Source organism: Mustelus asterias, chromosome 32 (genome assembly GCF_964213995.1).
Source record: "Mustelus asterias chromosome 32, sMusAst1.hap1.1, whole genome shotgun sequence".
Classification (NCBI taxonomy): Eukaryota; Metazoa; Chordata; class Chondrichthyes; order Carcharhiniformes; family Triakidae; genus Mustelus; species Mustelus asterias.
In genome coordinates this window covers 4,969,449-4,991,841 of record NC_135832.1, presented here as the reverse complement: position 1 = coordinate 4,991,841, position 22,393 = coordinate 4,969,449, and positions in this window count along the sequence as shown.

Here is a 22,393-nt window from a genome sequence, read left to right as displayed (position 1 = left end):
TCTATCCACAAAAAGGGTCTCCTCAGCTGTTATTAGGGGCATATCCTTCATCCTACCCTCTCCTTCACCCATATCTATATCCCCACAATGTGTGGCTCTCCTTCGTCGAAGATCCCTTCCGCTGGGTTATTACCTGTATCCCTGACTATTATTACGGACTTGCTGGGAGGGAGGAGGACAGCTTCCCATTAAGCCCTTCTCATGTTTGAGACTGACTTTAGTTTTCCTGTGTTCAGCATTTCCACCAAGGTGTGTTTGGTGTGAAGGATTATATTCCCTGTCATGATTACTGGTTCGCTAACCTTTACGGCCCAGGCAGCACAATCCAAGGCTACTATGCACGTTGGCAGTCTGGTGACTACCGGCCCTTGCGCGTTGGAATAATACCTAATGGGTCTCTTTCTGTCGCCATGGTCCTGTTTTACCACTGGGGAATAGAACCCTCCCTCATTATCACATTGAACATGGAAGTCCTTGTTAAGATCGGGTAATCCTTGTCCTGGGTCTGATATTAGTTCTGTTTTTAGTCTATTGTAAGCTTCCTCTTGCTCGGGTTCCCACTCTACGTGATCTAAAGTTGGCTTTCCCCCTTTAACGAGTCTTAGTATGGATTCTCCGAGTTTTGAGAACCCTGGGATGAAACTCCGCCTGTAGTTGAATAACCCTAGCACCTTTCGAACCCCTCTTATGTTGACGTGTCGCGGCATCTGTTGCATTGCCTTTTTCCTGTCCGTCGGCATTTCTATAAGTCCTTGGGATATAAGGTGCCCTCGATATAGGACCTGTGATTTCCCGATCAGCGCCTTTTTCGGGCTGACCTTTAGCCCTGCGGCTTTTAATTCGTTCAGCACTAAATATAAGGCTTCTTGATGTCCTGACTTGAACTCTGAAGCTATTAGTATGTCATCTACATATTGTAGGTTCGTGCTACCCTCTGGCAGTTCTCAGGATGTCACTCATTACTCGATGGAATATAGCGGGGCTGTTGTGGAATCCCTGTGGTAAACGGGTCCAAGCATAATGCCTGTCCCCCACTGTAAAGGCGAATTTGTCTTGGGATTCAGGGTCCAATGGTAAGGACAAGAATCCGTTAGCCATGTCCAGTACAGTGAATATTTTGTGCTCCTGTGACAGTCCACTCAGGAATGTCGAAGGGCTTGCTTCAATGGGGTGCAGATTGGACGTGACTTTAATAAGTCCGGTGTAATCTATCGTGAGCCTATAGCTTCCGTCAGGTTTGCTCACTGGCCATGTTGGGGAGGTAGTGGTGCTTGTGGTTTCTCTCAGGATCCTTCTTTCCACTCACCCTTTAACAATCTCTATTTCAGCTTTCTCTGCTTCTGGTTTGATTGGGTATTGTCGGTTTGGCTTCTGCTCTGGTCCCGGTACCTTTCTTGGGTCCGTTTTAGTCAAACCGGTATCTAACTTTGTTTCAGCCCAGACACCGGGGACGGAAGCACAGATGGCTCCGAATGCTCCTGTCTCTAATTCCCAATTTATTGTGGTGACTGTGGCCACCTCAATGGTTTCGAGGTGACTTATAAGTTTCCCTATCCTAGTTTTTCGACCGTCCTGTCTGGGCCAAATTAATTCTCCCTTCCCACAGTCTATCAAGATCTCAATATTATTTCATTAAATCGTTCCCCATTATTGTACCCTCGTTATTTTTGCACACATAGAACCTCATTGGTTGATACAGATTATTTATTTCTACTAACGTGGTCTCGCTCAGGGAGGCGGGTGTTTTGTTCCCTCCGATTCCGGTCAGATAAATCATTTTATTTGTAGTGGGTAAGGGGAGGTCGGTAACGGATATGGATGCCCCTGTGTCCACTAGCATCTCACATTGCCTGCCCCCTACTAGTGCTGACACATAAATCCTTCCCTCCTTTCTACCCTTGTGAACGGGGGCTGCAGACCGTCAATCTTGCTGACCCCGGGGGTTCTGTGGTTCCTCCGGTTCAGCTGGGGACATGGATCGGGTCAGGGGGTCTCCCATGCTTATTCCAACATACTGCTTCTGTATGTCCGTGTTTATTACAGTGGCTGCAATGTTTCCCACTGTTCCCAACTTTGTTCCTTTTTCGCGGAGTCCCGCAATCCCTCGCAAAGTGCCCTTGTCTGCCACATTTGTGGCAAATCAGTTGAGGCTTTGTTCCATTCCCGTTACTGTGGGCTGCTATTCTTTCTAGCCTTGCTCTTGCCTGGGGTTTCTCTTCCCCTGGGACGCCGCTAGCCCATTCCACCAGCTCATCATAATCTTGGGACATAATCACTCCCATTCTTAGGATGAGCTGGTGAGCACTAGAGAGTCCATCCTTAAAAGCCTGGATGAACGCTCGATCTCCTCGCCCTGGATTCCCTTGTCCTGAGCACTCTTGGTATATCCGGAGCAGTCGTTCCCCGTACTCAGAAGCTCCTTCTCCTTTAAGCTGCTTTGTGGTGGTAATTCTGCTCCAGTTAGTGGGAGCATTCCCTAAGACCCTCTGAATTTCTTCTTTAAACTGTAAGAAGGGTGCCCGTGAGGCATCTATCTCTGCTGTTAGGGGAATTACATGTGTCCACCGTCCCCCATTATAATCCTGAGCTACAGGGGCAGCGAGTCCACCTGCTACCTGCCTCCACTTATCCACTGGACAGGCTGCCCTGACCAGCTGGTGTACGTCTCTTAGGTGTAATTGGTGTCCTACCCAGATTGTGTCTAATTCTTCCCAGAATTTATTGTTTGCGCTTCTAGGTTGTAATTTACACAGGGAAGCCATTATCTGCTGTCTCTAACCTGGGGTAAACGGTTTATAATTTGCTTTTGGTCGCGCTGCTGTTCCCCCTCGGGTTACTGGCGCTCAGTTGTGTTCTCGCGCTTCCCACTCCTCTGAGGGAGTGGTTGGTCCTTGCTGTGTGGACTCATAAGAAGGTAGAGGATCTGTTTCCCCTCCCCACTGCCTTTCTAAAACCTGGTTTTGCTTTTCCAGCTCCCTCGCTCGGGATTCTAATTCTCTAATCCTTTCTTTATCTTCTCTCCATTTCTTAGTGGAGGCAACTACTTGCTCAATTAGACCAGCTAACTGATGTGTTAACATTACTCCTATCTTCTTTGTCTTGTTTCTCTTTTCTTTATCTATCCACTCTCTCTGCTGCTCTAAGGTGTGAGTAGTATCCCAGCCATCTGTTTGCATTCTCCTTATTAACTCCTTCCTGTCTGCCATGTAAATATAAATGAGGGAACCTGCAGATCCCCGTTTAACTCCACAATCTGCCGTCTCGCAGATTTCACTAACCCCGGCCACGATTACTCTTGAGTAAATTGTGCTCTCTCCCGTAGGGACTTCACGACCCCCGGCCACTATTACTATTCTTAGCAAAGTGTGCTCTCTACCGTAGGGACTTCACTACCCCCGGCCACTATTGCTGTTCTCACACCGTGTTTCACTGCCGTTACAGGGTTTCAAGTTATACTCACGGTTTCCACGATTACCACCTCGGAAAGGTGCTTCTCCACCGGAGTCCGGTTTAGGTCAGAATTGATCAAACTCCTGTTCCGCCCCGCTTTTCACAAAATTGACAGTACATGTCCCAACTTTTCAAACTTTCATGCAATCAGCTGGCAACTCTGCGTCTGTTCGCCACTACAGAGTTTGATGTTATACCGACTTCTGCCCCTTGTGCTTCACAATCCTTAGTGCCCTTGGTGTCTCTCACTCACGTCAATTCCTGAGCTTCACGTGGCAGATTTCTGGTCTTAATAGCCAGTCGAAGGCAGAGATTTTGAGACAGGCACTACCCTGTCCTTTTGTCGATCAGCACAAGTCACAGTGGCTTATTACTATCAGCAGTTAATAATTATCACTATATCAGATACACAGTACAAATACCCTTTAGGTTTCCCCCTTGTAAACTGTATTTTTGACCCTGTCTGACTCTCACAGATTCCGTGATCTCTACCCCAGTTCCGATCGTGGCCAGTCGATCTCACCAGTAATAGGATCCTGCTGACTACGCCAATTGTTGTGGGAAAAATCCACTAGTACTCAGATCTCAAGGTTCCAAAATACAGATTATTCCGTGGAGACAAGGCACGAGTCAGTAGCAAACCTTCTCTCGGTAAAATGTCAGGAACGGTCCATCTTTATACTTTTTACACAATAGATGGACCGGAGATTTGAACATTATCACATCGTTATAGGCAGTTACAAACAGATACAGGCATTTAACATCGTATTGTTCTTATGAATGGGTACATTTCCTATGTCTGTGTATATCAATGGTTGGTTTCGGCTCATTCAGGTGCTAATCGGGTTTCCTGCATTCACATTCTCCCGCTCTTCCTATGACTAATCTACTCCCTTTGTCTCGGGTGTTTTTTCCTCATCTAAAAGATGTCCCGATCTTTGGCTTGGCTTCCTGAGGTGTTTGTTAACTTTAAATCACTGTTTGTGATTCTAAATGTCTTGTCTGTTGGGTTTGATTTCAAGTGATCTTTGTCTAAGTGGAAGCCGGTGTCTGTTTTATGGTTCCTTTCCCAGTTAACTCTTTGTGTTCCCGGCAGTTATTTTAAAGTGTGCTTTCCTTACGTTTTTCCGCTTACAACAGGAAACTGCCCCTATTCTGGACTTGAACGTGCCTCATAACCACGCGGATCCATTGCCATGATTCTTTACTAATAACCTATCAACTGCCTTTAAGTGCCTCTCCCGGTTGGTGGGAACAGCACTGGGTGTCAACGCCCGCCCTGGGAAGATCAGACTTAACCTTGGGCGGAGTGATCTTCCCATGAGCAATTCTGCTGGGGTTATTCCAGTTGTTGAAGAGGGGAGTGGGGGAGGGAGGGTTTGGGGGGTGTCGTCCTGAAATTGATGATGAATCTGAATAGTTTGGTTTCCAAGGAGGCTGTGGGATGTTTTTTTGAACCTGCTTTTCCTGTTTGGTCCGCTCTTTCAGCCAGGCCGTTGGTTGATGGGTAATATGGCAATGTCCTAACGTGTCAAATTCTGTTCAACTTCATGCAATGCATAAATTCCTGGCTGATGAAGAGTGGTCCATTTTCAGAAACCAACACCTGCCGGATCCCAGGTGTCAAGAAAGAGGCGTGAAGTTTCTCCACTCTTGTCCTTGTGTTTGATTAACTCACCCTGTGTCCGGCCATTCATTTTGAATCAGCATCTACCATTATCGGGAACATAGACCCCATGAACGGTCCGGCACTGTCCATGTGCAGCCACGTCTACGGCCGTCCCAGCCGTTCCCAAGCGTGAAGAGTAGTGGCTGGTGATATTTCTGCCCTTGTAGATATTGCCAACACTGACCCACGAGCAAGTCTCTGCATCCATACCTGGCCATGATGTGGAGGTACCTGTCCACCAGACATGGCAAATTGGAGGATCTTCAGTTTGTCACTCCTGGGTGGCAATGGTAAAGTTCAGCCAGGATGGGATGGTGAACCTGGCTCAGGATGACACTCTTGAACCCCAGAGGCACCTGTCATCTTCGACAGTCAGCTGCTCTCTGTCACTCCAATATGTGTACAATTCAGTCTGTAACGGTCTTTTAGTTTCCCCCCATCAGCACCAGCTGCTTCAGTTCATTCAGCACTGGGTAATTTTGCGTCCACAGCCGAATATTGTTGGTAGCCACTGGGAGAGTATTGAAAAAATTCATGATTACTGTCTCTTTCATTGGGGATACGACAAGTGTGTGTTAATCGTAGGCAATTCAAGGCATCTGCCTTCGCGACTCGGCCACCTAGTTGCCCATGGTGAGAGGGCAATTAAGTGTCAGCCACATTGCTGTGTCCCTGGAGTCACCTTTAAGCCTGACTGCGCAAGGGCGACAGATTTCCTTCCCTGGGACATTGGTGAACCAGATGGGTTTTTCCGAAAATCGACAATGTTTTTATGGTCACCAGCGGATTCTAAACTCCAGATATATTTATTCAAATTCCACCATCTGCCGTGACGGGATCGGAACCCGGGTGTTCAGAACATTAGCTGAGTTTCTGTATTAATAGTCTAATGATAAAACCACCAGTCCATCACATCCACACCCTGAGTGTACACACCCTGAGTTCCGGTAACCGAGACACACCATATTATATACGTCTTCAGGGCTCCCGGATTGGACAGCATTAACTGCCTCAATCAGGGAGCTCATATTTCAATAACTCCACCTGATGGTTATCGTTAAGGTCATTAAGTATGTCTCTCTCTGTCTCTTTCTGTGCTTCTCTCTCTGTCTCTCTCTCCCTCTCTCTCTCTTTCTCCTTCTGTCTCTCTCCCTCACCCTCTGTCTCTGTCTCCCTCTCTTTACCCTCTTCCTCTGCCTCTCCTGTGCCCTTTCAGCCTCACTCTCCTCCCGCTTCATCTCAATCTCCTTTTTTCCTCTCCATCTCTGTCTCCCTTAACTTTGTCTCTCTCTCTTTCTCTCTCTCTCTCTCTCTACCTCGCTCTGTCTTTTGTTCTTGCTGTGTCCATTGTACTCATTCAATCGCACTCTTCCCCAATCGCTCCCGCTCTCTGTCTCTGTATCGCTGTTTCCCTCTGCCTCTGACCATTTCCCTCTACCTACCTTTCTGTCTCCCTTTCCCACTTAGTCTCCCTCTCCCTCTCTTATTACATCCTCCCATCTCTGTTCCCCTGCCTCCCTTTCTCATTTCCTGTCCATCTCCCTCTCCATTTTCCCCACCCTCTACCGCTGTTTCTCTCGCTCTTTGAGAGTCTCTCTCTGTCTCTGTTTTTTCTAACTGTCTCTCTCTCTCGGTCTCTCTGTTTTTTTTCCCTGTATCTGTTAGAAACTCTTTCAAACTGTCGCTCTCCATATTTTTGTGCCCTTCCCTCTCTGTCAACCTCTGTCCCTCTCGCACTCTCACTGTTGCTCTCACTGCCCTCTCGCTCTCTCTCTCTGTCACTCTTTCTGTCTCTGTGGCCTGTTTGTTATTTACAGTTTGAATGTCCAATAGGACGAGTCAGGGGTCTTGTGGTTGTAGTTTCCTCTCAGGGTGTAATGAGTTGAAGATTGAAGTAAGGGGATATTTCAGTACACGTTTTAGCTGCTGCCTGAAGTGAGTCTGTGTCACAGCATAAATGGCAGTGTTTGTGCAGCAACTTGTGAGTTGCAGCATGAAAGCCAATTCCATAACACCATAATCTGTCCGTATCGACCAAAAGCCCAAAAAATACATCCGACGCGATATAGAATAAAACATTAATGTTGACCATAAGAGGATGAAATTGGCTGAGATAACAAACAGTAAAATGATGGATTTCCTGCGACTCTCCATCTCTGGGTCTCTGGGATTTTCCCCACTGCCGTGAGCTCGGAGTCTCCTGCGGGCTCTGCTGCTCATTAAAATGTGTCTGACGGTGAAAACATTGAGCAGCAGAATCAGGACGAATGGGACACCTGGGGTTAGAATGTTGTGGAGTAACTCGATTATTCCCCAGCCCAGAGAGAACAGAACACCTATTGTGAAACAAAACCAGGGGTCGTTCGCCAGCCAATATCGATTGCCAAGCATAAAATACCAGAAGATGTTCTTTAAACAGCTCAGCACCGTCACTGTTCCCAGAACCACAGCCGCCGATTTCTCAGTGCAATATTTACTTTTCAGCTTGGGGCAGCAAATGGCCACAAATCGATCAAAGGTGAAAGTGACGGTGAACCAGACAGAACAGTCAGTGGCTGCATAAAGCAGGACGGCGTGGATGTTACACACATGGACCGATAGCAGGAAATAAAACAGTTGCGAATAAATAATGGGAATCTGTCTCCATATCAGGTCGAGGATAACGACCAGCAGATCCCCCACTGACATGGCCACCAGGTAACGAGTGACACATTTGGACAGACCACAGTTTCTGCTGGTCAGGGTCACAATTGTGATTATGTTCACTGTCAGGAAGAAAATAAAGAATAACATTGGACATGATTCAGGGAAAGAAGTTACCATTTAGACTGAGGACGGGTTAAAATAAACAAAATGGACACACACACACAGAAGAATTAAATCATTTTTTATAAATCCAGCACGTTTTTTGGAGTGTGAGAGGAATTTGGAGCATCCGGAGGAAACCCACGCAGACACGGGGAGAAGGTCCAAACTCCACACGGACAGTGACCCAAGCATGGAACTGAACTGAGGTCCCTGATGCTATGAGTCAGCAGTGCTAACCACTGTGTCACCGTGCTGCTCCATGGTCGCGACACAATGGTTTCCATTTGGGAGAGCGTTTTCCATAGAGTCCTCAACAGTGTCCCTCAGCCAGCTGCAGGTAAATAGCCCCTCTCCCTTGTGGGGTATTTGGAGGGTAAGAAGGCAGATGGAGTAAAACCTGTCAGAAAATCCGGAGTGGAGTCCTGTAGGTGGTCATCTGTCGTCTCTCAGACAGCTGACTGACAACCCCTGCAGCAGAGCTGGTACCAAACAGTACTGGTTTCACCCTTTCCTCTGGACAATACTAACAGTAGTCAGAGGGAGACCCTGATGTCTTGACAGCTCAGAATCTCTATTATATTTCCCCAGGACTGTACACTGGAGAGGAGACCACAGCATCGTGGCCACTGTTAGCACAACACAGGAAGAAACAGTAATCTCACACTCGATTGGCACAGAATACAAGTACCTAACCCTCTCTCCACTCACATTGTCTGTACCTTCAACACTTGATTACCTGTAAAGACTCGCATTCCAACCATTATTTTGTAAATTGAGTTTGTGTCTTTATATGCCCTGTCTGTGAGCAGAACTCCCACTTACCTGACGATGGAGCAGCGCTCCGAAAGCGAGTGGCTTTTGTGACCAAATCAACCTGTTGGTCTTTACCCTGGTGTTGTGAGACTTCTTACTGCGCAGAACACAACTACCAGCGTTTGCTTTCAAAGCTTCAGGGTTCAGTGAATAGCTACCGTCCATAGTGCCCAGTGCGTTTGCTGCTGCCTCACTATGACCTACTGGACCATTGAAGCTCAGTGAGTCCTCTCTCGGCAGCAAGGTTGCTGATCTATGCACCAGGTAAGAAAAACTCATAGCAAGGTTGGTAGAAAGGAAAAGCCAAGCAGCCTGCCTTAATGACTATCGTCCAGTGACACTGATATCCAATACTATGTGATGCATCAAAGGTTAGTCATGGCATGAATCTAATCCAGACTTCCAGACTGCCTGGATCCACGACAGTTCATCTATCGCCACAACAGGTCCACAGACACCATCTCCCTGGCCCTACAGTCAACCCTGGAACACAGACTCGTGTTTATCGACTAAAGCTCAGCCTTTAACACCATTATTCCAATGAAACTCATGTACAAAATCTGTGGCCTGGGGCTCAGCTCCTGCCTCTGCATTTTGTTCCTGAACTTCCTAACAGACAGCAATAAATAAGCACAGTCAACAACACCTCCTCCACAATCATCCTCAACACCGGTGCCCCAAAAGGCTGTGCCCTCAGCTCCTTACTATACTCCTGATGCACCGACGACTCTGTGGCCAAATTCCCCTCCAACTCCATTTCCACGTTTGTTGATGACACCACTGCAGTGGGTCAGATCTCAAACAACGATGACACCAAGAACTGGGAAGAGACAGAATCTGGTGAACTGTTGGGACCAGAGTAATCTCTTCCTCAATGTCAACAAAGGAAAGGAGATAGTCATCGACTTCAGGAAGCAGAGTGGAGTTCATGACCCTGGCAATGGGATGAAGGTAAAATGGTCGAGAGAATCAAGTTTTTAGGGATGTAGATCACCAACAACCTGTCCTGGTCCTTCCATGACAACAAGAAGAAAGCCACCAGCGCCTCTACTTTCTCAGATGTCGAAGGACACTTGACGTGTCAGCTACAACTCTCACCACGTTTTACAGGTGCACCATAGAGAACATTCTTTCTGGTTGTATCACAGTTTGGTTTGGCTCCCAAACTGTCCAACACTGCAAGAAACGTCAAAGCTTCGTGAATGGAGTCCAGTCCATCACTCAAACCAACCTCCCACTCATTGACACTGTTTGCACTTCCCGCTTCCCCCTCAAAAATAGCTAGCCGAATTCAGGAAACAACGCACCACGGACATAAGCTCTTCCACCTTGTTCTGTCAGGAACAAAAAGATAGACACATCTGAGGACATGTACCAACTGATACATAGAAACAATGCAGTGCAGAAGGAGGCCATTCGACTCATCGAGTCTGCACCAACAACAATCCCTGTCAGATCCTATCCCTGAAGTCCCACATGTACCCTGCTAATCCCTCTAACATACATATCCCCGGACCCGAATGGGCAATTTAGCATGGACAACCAACCTAACCTGCACATCTTTGGACTGTGGGTGGAAACCGGAGCATCCGGAGGAAACCCACGCCGACATGGGAAGAATGTGCAAATTCCACATACACAGTGATCCAAGCCGGGAATTGAACTCAGGTCCCTGAAGGTGTGAGATAGCAGTTCTATCCATTCTACCTCCAGGCTGCCGACTCAAGAACAGCTTCTTCTCTGCTGCCATCAGACGTTTGAATGGACCTACATCACATTAAGTTGTCTTTTTCTTCACATGGCAACATGTGACCCTGCAACATTACATTCTGCACTATGTACGGTATGCCTTGGCTGTCTAGCACTCAAGGAACAATACTTTTCACTGTGTACTAATACAAGTGACAACAATAAATAAAAACAATTCAAATAAAATCAAATCAGTCTTTCAGAGCTCAGGCTGGAACATCAGCACGATGTCCCTGGCCTTACCATTGACCTTATGCAGGTTGAGGATGTACACAGGACAGCTGCGATCGAGAATGAAGTGTTTAAATCTAATTGCTTCTATCAGTAAATGTGTGTATTTATGTATGTGCGTTTGGGGTGTTTCTGTATGTTTGTGTTCCTGTGACTCTCGGAGAGCTTATGGTGGGACAGGGGATTGCATTATTGCCTCACAGCACCAGAGGCCCTGGTTCAATTCCAGGATTGGCTACTGTCTGTACAGATTCTGCATGCTCCCCCCGGTGTATATGTGGGATTCCTCCGGGTGCTCCGGTTTCCTCCCACACTCTGAAATTTGTGCTGGGAAGGTGCATTATGTGTGCTACATTGTCCGTCAGTGTACCCAAAAAGGCACTGGAGTGTGGCGACTCGGGGATTTTGACAGTAACTTCATTGCAGTGTTAATGTTCGCCTACTTGTGACACTTATGAATAAAATTCAAACTTGACAAAAGATGTTCCCTCTCTGTGAGATCTTCTTGTGCACATGTGACCAATAAAGTGGATTCTACAGCCTGGTGACTGGGTGGGTGATTAGCAGTGAACTGGTGTTATATGTCGAGGCTAAAAGGATTCTGTCCCAATCTTTTTCTCACGAAGGAATAGTGTTGGAGGTCGCATGTCTGTGGAAAGTCACAGCACACAGAAGACACCCTAGCCCATAGACCCTGAGACAATTGTCAGTGGCTGAAAGAATTGAGAACTGGATACAGAGATTCAGCTGAAACAACAAGGGCAGCAAACCGAGTCCAGTAAATGACAAGAAACTCAATACAGTGAAACAGCCTTTCTAGAATAAGGAACTGGACACAGGGGACGGGACTTTACAGCCTCACTCTTCCCGAAGCTGCAACATTCCGCCCGTGTTCAACAGACCTTCCCATGCTCCGCCTCTCGCCTGCTCAGATTCCCGTGACGGTCGGGTACCTGTAACCCCCACAACTTGCCTGGGACTTGCAAAATCTCTCCAGCTGTCCTGTCTGGAGACAATGCACATCTTTTTAACCTGTTCTTAATGCTCCCTCCACTCACAATGTCTGTACCGATAAGTCTTGATTAGCTGTATTAGCATTGATGAGCTTGATTAGGATTCCAATCATTATGCAGTAAATTGAGTTTGTGTCTCTGCATGCCCTGTTTGTGAGCACATCTCCCACGCTACCTGACGAAGGAGTAGCGCTCAGAAAGCTAGTGGCATTTGCGACCAAATAAACCTGTTGGACTTTAACCTGGTGTTGCTGGACTTCTTACGGTACAGTCCCAGCCAGAGACTTACCCGGAACACCAACAATCGCTAGGAGGGGATAGTAAAAACATTGAATCGCCTTCACGAGATATTTAATCCGAATGTCTGTTGGTAACCACGGAGCATATGCAGTAAACTTAGAAATCCAATGTAAAAAACTCCTGTCCCTGATTGGAACATTCCAATCCATTGTTCCCAGATTCTGATCCATTGTTGGAACATTCCAATCCATTGTTCCCAGATTCTGATCCATTGTTGTAACATTCCGGTTCATTGTTCCCAGATTCTGATCCATTGTTGTAACATTCCAATCCATTGTTCCCAGATTCTGATCCATTGTTGGAAGTTTCCAATCCATTGTTCCCAGATTCTGATCTCTCCTCTCCCTCTGTCCACAGCCGCTGATCTCTGTTGTTGTCGGAGTTGTCGCTCCCACTGACTCAATGGGACAACACTTTGAACGGAATCCCATTCTAATAGAAGAGGGAAATCCCTCCAGGCACACTAATCGGATCCATGGAGACTCACATCAATTCCAGTCACTAAACAAACAACTTCTCTTAACCCTGTTCTATCCAACACTTTTTATACCCAAAGTAGAACAGTTAACAGCCTTGATGGGGTGTTGAGGGTCAGGGAGATATGGAAATTTGGAAATAATGGAGGGTCAGACCATAAATCCTTCCATATTCATTCGATATACAGAGGTCCCTCTGCTAGCGTTCATTTCGAGATGACTAGAATACAACAGCAGGGGTGTACTGCTGAGGGTTTATAAGACTCTGGTCAGCCCACATTCAGAATATTGTCAGCAACTTTGGCCCCGTATCTCAGGAAAGATGTGCTGGATTTGGAAAGGGTCCAGAGGAGGTTCAGGAGAATGATCCGGGGAATGAAAGACTTGACGTGTGAGGAGCATCTGAGGACTCTGGGTCCTTACTCGATGGCGTTCAGAAGGATGAGGAGGGGGATCTCAGAGAATCTTACTCATTGATAAAAGGTCTGGATAGAATGAACATGGGAAAGATGTTTCCTTTAGTAGGGGAGACTAGGACCCGAGGGCACAGCCTCAGAGGAGAGGGTTCGCCCTTTAGAACTGTGATGTGGAGATGCCAGTGTTAGACTGCGGTGGGCACAGTATGAAGTCCCACAACACCAGCTGACCAGTCGCCTGTTGAAGGAGCAGTGCTCCAAAAGCTCGTGATTCCAAGTAAACCGGTTGGACTTTAACCTGCTGTTATGAGACGGCTTACTTTAGAACTGTGATGAGGAGGAATTTCTTCAGCCAGAGGCTGGTGACTCTGTGGATTTTTCCTTGTCATACAACGCTGTTGAGGCCAGGTCATTGAGTGTATTTAAGAAAGAGATAGTTAGGTTCTTGACTGGTAAAGGGATCAAGGGTATTGGGGGAAATGTGGGACAATGTGTTTGAGAAATTCCTCAGCCATAATGGAATGGTGGAGCCGGCTCGATGGGCCTGAAGGCCTAATTCTGCTCCTATATCTTATTGTCTTGTGGTTTTCACGGATGTAGGTTTCAGATGTGTTTAACATTAATCAGCATTGATATAGACTCTGTTAACTCCAGGCTGTTGTCGACCTTAAGTACAGCTTATGGACAGAAGAAACTTATTAGGGACTTCACATTTATCAATCTCTCAGCATTACGTACAGTACAGTCTTAGCTCGAGTCATCAGATAGAACTATCTCTGTGTTACTTACAGTACAGTCTGAGCAAGAGGCATCAGATACAACTATCTCTCAGTGTTACGTACAGGACAATCTGAGGCTTCAGATAGAACTATCTCTCCGTGTTATGTACAGTACAATCTGAGGCTTCACATAGAACTATCTCTCCGTGATTTGTCCAGAAGAACCTGATGAAGAGGCTTCACTTCAAGCTTTCTCAGCATTTTCTATTATGAGGTTGTGATGAGGGAAGAGTGAGTTGAGGAGAGTGTGAGAGGGGGACACTGGGCCACCGGGACAGACAGTCAGCACCTTGAGGAGAATGTGAGAGGGGGACACTGGGACACCGGGACAGACAGTCAGCACCTTGAGGAGAGTGTGAGAGGGGGTCACTGGGACACCGGGACAGACAGTCAGCACCTTGAGGAGAGTGTGACAGGGAGACATAGAGGATTGAAGCTACTGGGAGAGTTGTGCAGCACTGGGACCGAGACCGTTTGTTTATGTCCTGTGGTGCTGAGGATTCTCTTCAATATCGACTCCACAGTCAGGTGTCAGGGACACAACTCTTTATTCCGTCTGTTCACACACACTCCCAATATTGACTGCCCAATCTGGGAGCATCCCAACAGCCCACCCCACACCTGAGATCACATGGCCCGTCCCCCTAAAGGAATGCCCCAATATATATAACACTCCCCCCTGTAAATAACAGCAGCAGCCGCCCCCCGTCTACCTTTAGTCCCCTTAGCCTACCCAGCACTACCTCTTTAGTAATAGTGATCGTTTTAAGGTCCTCACCCCCTGCAGTCCCGTGACCGTTAATTATTGGTCAGCTATTTGTGTCCTCCAATGTGAAGACCGACACAAAAAACGTGTTTAAGGCCTCGGCCATTTCCTCCTTTCCTATTATTAAATCCCCCTTCTCATCTTCTAAGGGACCAACATTTACTTTAACCACTCTTTTCCGCTTTCTGTATTTGTATAAACTTGGATTATCAGTTTTTATATTTTGTGCTAGTTTACTTTCATAATCTATCTTTCCCTTCTTTATTGCTTTCTCAGTAGTTCTTTGTTGTTTTTTAAAGCCTTCCCAATCTTCTAGTTCCCCACTAATTTTGGCCACTCTGTGTGCATTGGTTATTAATTTGATACTCTCCTTTATTTCCTCAGTTATCCATGGCTGGTTATCCCTTTTCTTACATTACTTCTTTTTCACTGGAATATATGTTTGCTGAGTACTGAGAAAAATCTCCTTAAAAACGCTCCACTGTTCCTCAACTGTCCCACCAATTAGTCTGTGTTCCCAGTCTACATTAGCCGACTCCGCCCTCATCCTATTGTAATCCCCCTTGTTCAAGCAGAGGACACTGGTCTGGGACCCTACTTTCTCACCCTCCATCTGTATTAGAAATTCAACCATATTGTGATCACTCATTCCAAGAGGATCCCTCACAAGGAGATCGTTAATATTACCTGTCTCATTACACAGGACCAGATCCGAGATAGCTCTCTCCCTCGTAGGTTCTGTAACATACTGTTTGAGGAAACTATCGCGACAGCATTCTGACAACTCTTCCTCATGTCCGCCGCATCCGACTTGAGTTCAGCAATCAATATGGAGGTTAAAATCCCCCATGAATATTGCTTTTCCATTTCTACATGCATCTGTTATTTGTTTGTTTATAGCTGGCCCCACCTTGAAGTTATTATTTAGGGGCCTGTAGACTAGGCCCACCAGTGACTTTTTCCCCTGACTATTCCTTAACTCCACCCACATTGATTCCACATTTTGCTCCTTAGAGCCTATATCGTCTCTCACTACTGTCCTGATGTTATCCTTAATTAACAGAGCTACCCCATCTCCTTTTCCTTTCTGTCTATCCTTCCGAATTGTCTGATACCCTTGGATATTGAGTTTCCAGTCCTGGTCAATCTGCAACCACGTTTCTGTAATGGCCACTAGGTCATTCCCATTTGTATTGATTTGTGCCATCAAATCATTCACTTTGTTTCGAACGCTACGTGCATTCAGGTAAAGTGTCTTTATGTTAGTCTTTCTTACCTGGACCCGATTTTTTAGTGCATTCCTTTGTTTTAACGCTCTGTCCCTTCCTGTCACAGACTGCTTATTCTTCCCCCGACCACCTCCTTGCACTGTGTTGACCACCTTCCCTTCTCATGCTTGTCACATTTTTTACGCTGCCTGAGGTTAGATTCCTGTCACCTTCTATACTCTCTGTTCCATGACGTGGTCTGGAAACTTTACTAACCTCTCCTGAGCCCTCGGCTCCTTTCACGAGCTGAAAGTCCTCATCATTAACCTTCACTCCTACTCTCTCCTTTACCTTTGATTGTGCAGATTAGGGGGATTGGCCATGCTAAATTGCCCCTTAGTGTCCAAAGATGTGCAGGTTAGGGGGATGGGCAATGCTAAATTTTCTTTGAGTGTCCAAAGATGTGCAGGTTAGGCGGATTGGCCATGCTAAATTGCCCCTTAATGTCCAAAGATGTGCGGGTTAGGGGGATTGGCCGTGCTAAATTGCCCCTCAGTGTCCAAAGATATGCAGGTTAGGTGGAGTGGCCGTGCTAAATTGCCCCTCAGTGTCCAAAGATATGCAGGTTAGGTGCATTGGCCATGCTAATTTGTCCCTTAGTGTCCAATGATGTGCAGGTTAGGTGGATTGGCCATGCTAATTTGTCCTGTAGTGTCCAATGATGTGCAGGTTGGGTGGATTGGCCATGCTAAATTGCCCTTAGTGTCCAAAGATGTGTAGGTTCGGGGAATTGGCCATTCTAAACTGCCCCTTAGTGTCCAAAGATCACTTTCCAAAGACACTTTCCAAAGACACTTTCCAAAGGTTAGGTGGATTGGCCTTGCTAAATTGTCCCTTAGTGTCCAAAGATGTGCAGGTTAGGGGGATGGGCAATGCAAAATTGCCCCTTAGTGTCAAAAGATGTGTAGGTTAGGTGGATTGGCCATGCTAAATTGCCCCTTAGTGTCCAAAGATGTGCAGATGAGGTGGATTGCCCATGCTAAATTGCCGCATAGTGTCAGGGGCATTGCTGCGGTAAATGCATGGGGTTATGGGGGTAGGGCCTGGGTGGGAATGTGGTCGGTGCAGACTCGATGGGCCGAATGACCTCTTTCTGCACTGTCGGGATTCAATGATTCGATCACCTCGCATTTGTCCGGTTTAAACTCCATCTGCCACATCTCCGCCCAGGTCTACAATCTATCTTTATCCTGTCGTATCCCTCTGACAATTCCCGGCAATCTATTCGGAAGAATGAAGTTTCATTGTGTTGGTCCTCTGGGTGAGCGGTGTGGTGGTAGGGGGAGCGGCGGGGGCGGGGCGCGGTTTTGGGTCCGCAGGGATGAGGGAGCTGAGAGGACTTGGTCGATGTTCTCCGGAACTTTGAAGATTGAGAAGCGAACACCACGGAATATTCCGGATCCTGAAGGGCTGGACGCTGAGGCGATCGGTTCCCCTGCACGGCGAACCGGAAACACGGGGAGAGCGGGGAGGGGGGAGGACACACTCCCAGGAGGAAGGGGACGGTGCAGGGGACGGTTGGAGGGAGAAAAGATGATCATTTCAGAATGAGAAGAGAGGGAAATGTCTTCGATCAAAAGGTGGTAGATCTCTGGAGTCTGGTTCCCCGGCGAGGGGTGGGGAGGGGGAGGGGAAGGGGGGAGGGGGGAGGTGGTGGGTCACTGAATCTATCAGAGTCCAGGATTCCCGTGCGATCCGTCAGGTTTGGGGATTGTTACAGGGCTATGGGTTGAGAGCGGGGCAGTGGGATTAGTTTGGGGATTGATACAGGGCTACGGGGAGCGAGCGGGGCAGTGGGATTAGTTTGGGGATTGATACAGGGCTACGGGGAGCGAGCGGGGCAGTAGGATTAGTTAGGGGATTGATACAGGGCTATGGGGAGAGAGCGGGGCAGTGGGATGTGTTTGGGGATTGATACAGGGCTATGGGGAGAGAGCGGGGTAGTGGCATTAGTTTGGGGATTGATACAGGGCTCCGGGGAGTGGGCGGGGCAGTGGGATTAGTTTGGGGATTGATAGAGGGCTATGGGGAGTGGGCGGGGCAGTGGGATTAGTTTGGGGATTGTTGCAGCACTATGGGGAGTTAGCGGGGCAGTGGGATTAGTTTGGGGATTGATACAGGGCTATGGGGAGAGAGCGGGGCAGTGGGATTAGTTTGGGGATTGATACAGGGCTACGGGGAGCGAGCGGGGCAGTGGGATTAGTTTGGGGATTGTTACAGCACTATGGGGAGTTAGCGGGGCAGTGGGGTTAGTTTGGGGATTGTTACAGCACTATGGGGTGTTAGCGGGGCAGTGGGATTAGTTTGGGGATTGATACAGGGCTATGGGGAGAGAGCGGGGCATTGGGATTAGTTTTGGATTAACACAGGGCTATGGGGAGCGAGCGGGGCAGTGGGATTAGTTTGGGATTGACACAGGTCTATGGGGAGAGAGCGGGGCAGTGGGATTAGTTTGGGGATTGATACAAGGCTATGGGGAGAGAGCGGGGCAGTGGGATTAGTTTGGGGATTGATACAGGGCTATGGGGAGAGAGCGGGGCAGTGGGATTAGTTTGGGGATTGTTACAGCACTGTCGGGAGTTAGCGGTGCAGTGGGATTAGTTTGGGGATTGATACAGGGCTATGGGGAGAGAGCGGGGCAGTGGGATTAGTTTGGGATTAACGCAGGGCTATGGGGAGAGAGCAGAGCAGTGGGATTAGTTTGGGATTGACTCATGTCTATGGGGAGAGAGCGGGGCAGTGGGATTAGTTTGCGGAATAATACAGGGCTATGGGGAGAAAGTGGGGCAGTGGGATTCGTTTGGGGGTTGTTACAGCACTGTCGGGAGTTAGCGGGGCAGTGGGATTAATTTGGGGATTGATATAGGGCGATGGGGAGAGCTCGGGGCAGTGAGATTAGTTTGGGGATTGATACAGGGTTATGGGGAGAGAGCGGGGCAGTGGGATTCGTTTGGGGATTGATACAGGGCTATGGGGAGAGAGCGGGGCAGTGGGATTAGTTTGGGGATTGATACAGGGCTGTGGGGAGAGAGCGGGGCAGTGGGATTAGTTTGGGGATTGATACAGGGCTATGGGGAAACAGTGGGGCATTTGGATTAGTTTGGGGATTGATACAGGGCTCTGGGGAGAGAGCAGGGCAGTGGGATTTGATGCGCGATATATCACACGGGAGGCAGGATGTACTCGGGAAATAAAGGCTTTTATTGCCAACAATAACAGAGCTACTATATAGAGTATACAATCCCAGACTAAAGGGTCACCAGGCAGAGCAGTAACCTTTATACCTCTCCCAGGAGGCGGAGCCAACTGGGTTGTACCATTGGACTATATTAACAGGTAGAACATCCCAACCCTAACCCCAACAGTAACATATCTACAGATTCATAGTACTGGCCAGACCATGGCTCAGCACTGCCTGGTTCGAACCAACAATGGTTCACCGCATTTACCCCTCCTTTGAAAACAAAGGCTGGCGGGGTACAAAACACAGAACAATTGTTCATCTGTCTATAAGTTCAAACGGTCTGGGGGACCGCACCGTCGCTGTGACCTCCTCAACACCGGCGATGACACCGGTTCAGGCAATCGCAGTGACGTTCTCTCCAAAGCGTCAGCTAACTCTATGGTTTTAGTGAGGTCGAGGTTACCTTGCTCCAGCAGCCGAAGGCGGATGTACGACGAGCCGATTCCCGCCACGAACGCATCTCGAACTAGGTCGCTCATGTACTGGGCTGCCGACACTGCCTTGCAGTTGCAGGCTCTGGCTAGCTGCTGAAGTTCACACACGTACTCTTCCGTCGTTTCGCCGGGCTGCCGCCGTCGAGTGGCTAGAAGGTGTCGAGCATGGATCTCATTCGGCGGTTTCTTGTATCGCTTCTTGAGAAGCTCGAGGGCCCCTTTGTAGTCTTGGGCCTCAAGGATCGCGAAGTATACAGCGTCGCTTACCCTCGCGTGGAGGACCCGGAGTCTGTCGGCGTCGTTGTGGACCGCTGTGGAGGCGTCGAGATAATCTTGGAAACACTTCAACCAGTGGTCGAAAGTGTTCGATACTCCCGCTGCACGTGGGTCCAACGTAAGCCGGTCGGGTAAAGCATTTGCTCCATGGTTTTCTTTTGTTTTTTTTCCAAAAAAAAATTAACTCGTTGGCAATAAAATTGATGCGCGAAAAATCACACGGGAGGCGGGATGTACCCGGGAAATAAAGGCTTTTATTGCCAACAATAACGGAGCTACTATATACAGTATACAATCCCAGACGAAAGGGTCACCAGGCAGAGCAGTAACCTTTATACCTCTCCCAGGAGGCGGAGCCAACTGGGTTGTACCATAGGACTATATTAACAGGTAGAACAGCCCAACCCTAACCCCAACAGTAACATATCTACAGACTCATAGTACTGGCCAAACCATGGCTCAGCACTCCTGGTGGTAACCAACAATGGTTCACCACAAACTCCAAATCCCAATTGCCCGCATTTGGCCCATATCCCTCTGTACCCATCGTAACTATCTAAACGCTTTTTAAAAGACAAAATTGTGCCCGCCTCGACTACTGCCTCTGGCAGCTTGTTCCAGACACTCACCACTTCCTCTGAAACATTCATTGAGAGAGATTTCCAGAGAGAGAGTGGGAGGCAGAGAGAGAGAGGCAGAGATCTGATCATTAATAGTGCATGGTAGAATTATAGAGTGTCCCAATAAAGAACAAAGAACAATACAGCACAGGAACAGGCCTTTCGGCCCTCCAAGCCCGTGCCGCTCCCTTGTCCAAACTAGACCATTCTTTTGTATCCCTCCATTCCCACTCCGTTCATATGTCTATCTAGATAAGTCTCAAACGTTCCCAGTGTGCCCGCCTCCACCACCTTGCCTGGCAGCGCATTCCAGGCCCCCACCACCCTCTGTGTAAAATATGTCCTTCTGATATCTGTGTTAAACATCCCCCCCCCCCCTCACCTTGAACCTATGACCCCTGGTGAACGTCACCACCGAACTGGGGAAAAGCCTCCCACCGTTCACCCTATCTATGCCTTTCATAATTTTATACACCTCTATTCAGTCTCCCCTCATCCTCCGTCTTTCCAGGGAGAACAACCCCAGTTTACCCAATCTCTCCTCATAACCAAGCCCCTCCATACCAGGCAACATCCTGGTAAACCTCCTCTGCACTCTCTCCAAAGCCTCCACGTCCTTCTGGTAGTGGGGCGACCAGAACTGGACGCAGTACTCCAAATGCGGCCGAACCAACGTTCGATATATCTGCAACATCAGACCCCAACTTTTATACTCTATGCCCCGTCCTATAAAGGCAAGCATGCCATATGCCTTCTTCACCACCTTCTCCACCTGTCACGTCACCTTCAAGGATCTGTGGACTTGCACACCCAGGTCCCTCTGCGTATTTACACCCTTTATGGTTCTGCCATTTATCGTATAGCTCCCCCGTACGTTAGTTCTACCAAAATGCATCACTTCGCATTTATCTGGATTGAACTCCATCTGCCATTTCTTTGCCCAAATTTCCAGCCTATCTATATCCTTCTGGAGCCTCTGACAATGCTCCTCACTATCTGAAAGTCCTGCCAATTTTGTGTCGTCCGCAAACTTACTGATCACCCCAGTTACACCTTCTTCCAGATCATTTATATAAATCACAGACAGCAGAGGTCCCAATACAGAGCCCTGCGGAACACCACGAGTCACAGGCCTCCAGCCGGAAAAAGACCTTCCACTACCACCCTCTGGCTTCTGTGACCAAGCCATTTTCCACCCATCGAGCCACCTCCCCCTTTATCCTACGAGATCCAACCTTTTTCACCAGCCTACCATGAGGGACTTTGTCAAACGCTTTACTAAAGTCCATATAGACGACATCCACAGCCGTTCCCTCGTCAACCATTCTGGTCACTTCTTCAAAAAACTTCACCAGGTTCGTGAGGCATGACTTCCCTCTCACAAAACCATGCTGGCGATCGTTAATGAGTTTATTCCTTTCTAAATGCGGCTATCTCTAAGAATCTTCTCCAACAACTTCCCCACCACGGACGTCAAGCTCACCAGCCTATAATTTCCAGGGTTATCCTTCGGACCCTTCTTAAATAACGGGACCACATTAGCTCGCCTCCAATCCTCTGGGACCTCACCTGCGTCCAGTGACGAGACAAATATTTGCGGCCCAGCAATTTCATCTCTCGTCTCCCTGAGCAGCCTTGGATAGATTCCATCAGGCCCTGGGAATTTGTCAGTCTTTATATTCCCTAAAAAACCTAACACTTCCTCCGTTGTGTTGGAGATTTTCTCTAACGGGTCAACACTCCCCTCCGAACCACTCCCAGTCAACACATCCCTCTCCTTTGTGAATACCGATGCAAAGTATTCATTTAGGATCTCCCCTACTTCTTTAGGCTCTTAGCATAATTCCCCACTTTTGTCCCTGAGAGGTCCGATTTTTTCCCTGACAACTCTTTTGTTCCTAACGTATGAATAAAATGCCTTGGGATTCTCCTTAATCCTGTCTGCCAAGGACATTTCGTGACCCCTTTTTGCCCTTCTAATTCCTCGTTTGAGTTCTTTCCTACTTTCTTTGTCTTCCTCCAGAGCTCCCTCCGTTTTTAGCTGCCTGGACCAAACGTACGCCTCTCATTTCCTTTTGACC